Raw genomic sequence first — 2,858 nt, 5'->3', positions numbered from 1 at the left:
TTCCATTAATGCCCAGGCGAAAAATTAGTCCATTGAACACCACGAATAACCAAGGTTACAAGGCATCTCAAAAGAAAAAGAAAAATCTCCAGAAAATAAGCTTACAGACATAGAAATATGCGACTTAAATGACAGAAAATTCAGGATGGTACTTCTGAAAAACCTCAGTGAGTTCCAAAACGAGCCATATCAACAATTTCAGGAACTGAAAAAACAACTAGATGAGCAGAGCAAGAATGAAACCCTCAAAAAGAACAGAATAGATCTGGAGATAAAAAAAAAAAACACACTGCAAGAGTTGAAAAAATGAAATAGCAAGCTTGGAAAATAGAGTCGATCAAATGGAGGAAAGGATTAGTGATACTGAAGACAGAAATCTAGAAATAAATCAGAAAGAAGAAGAGAGAAACCGAAAAGTGAAAAATAATGAAAAAGAAATACAAGAACTAGCTGATACCATCAGGAGAGGAAACATAAGAATAATGGCATTATCGAAGGCAAGGAAAAGGAGCAGGGACTAGAAAGCATTTTCCAATAGTATATGAGAAGTTCCTAAATCTAAGGAATGAGCTGGAGCTTGGAATTCAAGAAGCCAATACCTCGACCCAAACAGGCCTTCACCAAAACACATTGTATTGAAATTGTCAAAAATCAACAATAAAGATAGAATTCTCGGGGCAGCCAGGGAGAAGAAAACTAACTTATAAAGGAAACCCCATTAGATTAACCTCAGACTTCTCAGCACAGACTTTATAAGCCAGAAAAGAATGGAATCAAATAATTAAACTATTAAGTGAAAGGAATTACCAGCCTAGAATAATGTATCCAGCCAAGCTCTCCTTTAGATATGAAGGAGAAATTAAGACCTTTCCAGACATACAAAAATTGAGGGAATTCTCCACTATGAGGCCTGCACAATGGGAAATACTGAAAAGGGCAGCTTGCTTAAAACAAAATGACAAAAATAAATAAATAATTAGGAGTAAAGTGACTATTGGGCAAATAGAAGCAGAGTAGTGCAACCCTTACTAAGAACAGAGCATTATAAGCTTAAATAATAAGAAGAGAATTGCTGTAGCAAGATGGTAATGAATGTTCAGCATACATAGGGACAAATTTAGATAACAGTGACTGAGAGGATTCAAAGATCCAAATTCGCAAAGGGGAATGGAGATAAGGCATGCACAGAAGAAAATGGATGACTGCTTATATATAACAAAAGAACACTGTCCATGAATCTAGATCAGTCATTACAAAAAAAAAATTCATATTTCTGAAATCATGTAAAATTGTACATGAAGGGAAAAATTTAGTAGAAAATTTAAAAAGCAGACAATATAAAATTGGGTACCATAAAAATGGCAAATTAGTGAAGTAGGAAACAAGTTCAAAATTTTCTTAAAAGTTAAAAGATAAGGGAATAAAATGATGAAAGAAAAGATAAGAATTATAAAGTTGCTAAGAGAGAAATCTTAAAAGTTCTTATCACACACAAAAAAAATTGTAACTATGTGAGGTGATGATGTATTAACTAACTTTATTGTGGTAATCATTTTGCAATATATATTTATTTCGAATCATCTATGTTTATACCTCAAACTCACACAATGTTATGTCAATTATATCTCAATAAAGCTGGAAAAAATGACTACCATGAGATCTGCGCATAAGAGCTACCACAGGTCAGAACCCCAAGTGTCCGGCGGTGGACTAGTATTTAATGATATAGTGGTTTATTTTACTTTCTTCCTCTTTTCATTTTACATTTTTTCAGACTCAATATTGCAAATAACTCTGTAATAAATATTTTTGTACATAAATCTCTGTATGGCTACTTTATGGTAAATTCCTGCCTGAGTCACAAGAAACTGATGTCTTTGTAGCTCTTGATATTCATTTAAATTTTCCAGAAATGCTTTAACTTTTTATATTTAACCTTTGTGAATCATTTTACATATATAATCATTATGTATATAATGTATGTATATATACATATATAATTTACATACATATAAATGTGTGTATATATATGTATATATACGCACACACACACAGAGTCTCTAGTTGGGTGAGAATACTGCCCATACTCTGAGACCCCTGGCTAGTCTCCACATTTGGGTGAGCCTGCTGGCTGGCCTTCTCCAAGTGGGGCGACTGAGTTGACTCCCTGATCAGGTAGGCTGCTGCTGGGTTCTGCAATTACCTCTGCTTGGACGGGGTCACAGGCTATGTTCCCTGGCAAGGTGGTACCACTGACTGGACTCTGTGATTGAGGGGCTATAGGCTGGACTCTACCATCATTCCTGGTTGGATGGGTTTTCAGGCTGTATTTCCTGACCAAATGGTGCTGCCCAGCTTAACTCCAGATTCAGGTGGGGCCATGGGCAAGGCACTGTGGTTGGACAAGGCCTCAGGCTGTGCTGTGTGATCAGGTGGGGCTGCTAGTTGTGCCCTAAAATTGGATGGGGCAACAGGCTGTCCTTTGAGATCCTACAGAACTGGATGCACTCTACTGTTGGCTGGAGAAGTTTTTGACTGGACTCACTGCTGGGAGGAGCCTCCAGCTATATCCTGTAGTTGGATGTTGCTGGAGACAGTGTTTTGTATTCTGGTGGGTTCACTGCCCAGGCTCCCTTGTTGGATGTGACAATAGGCTAAGCTCTACAACTGGACAAGGTCACTGGCTGGGCTCCCTGCCTGGGTAAAGGTACAGGCTGTGTTCAGCAATGGGGCAGGACTGTATGCTGGGCTCTGCTGCTGGTCAGGACTGGAGGCTGGGCTGAGAACCCAAGGTTTACCATTCAGGCTCCCTAGTTATGGGGGTCCAGAGGCTAAGCTCAACAGTTAGGCATGGCTGC

Source organism: Pteropus vampyrus, unplaced genomic scaffold (assembly GCF_000151845.1).
Source record: "Pteropus vampyrus isolate Shadow unplaced genomic scaffold, Pvam_2.0 Scaffold39, whole genome shotgun sequence".
Taxonomy (NCBI): Eukaryota; Metazoa; Chordata; class Mammalia; order Chiroptera; family Pteropodidae; genus Pteropus; species Pteropus vampyrus.
The sequence above is the reverse complement of the archived record's forward strand: the minus strand, read 5'-3'. Positions refer to the sequence as shown.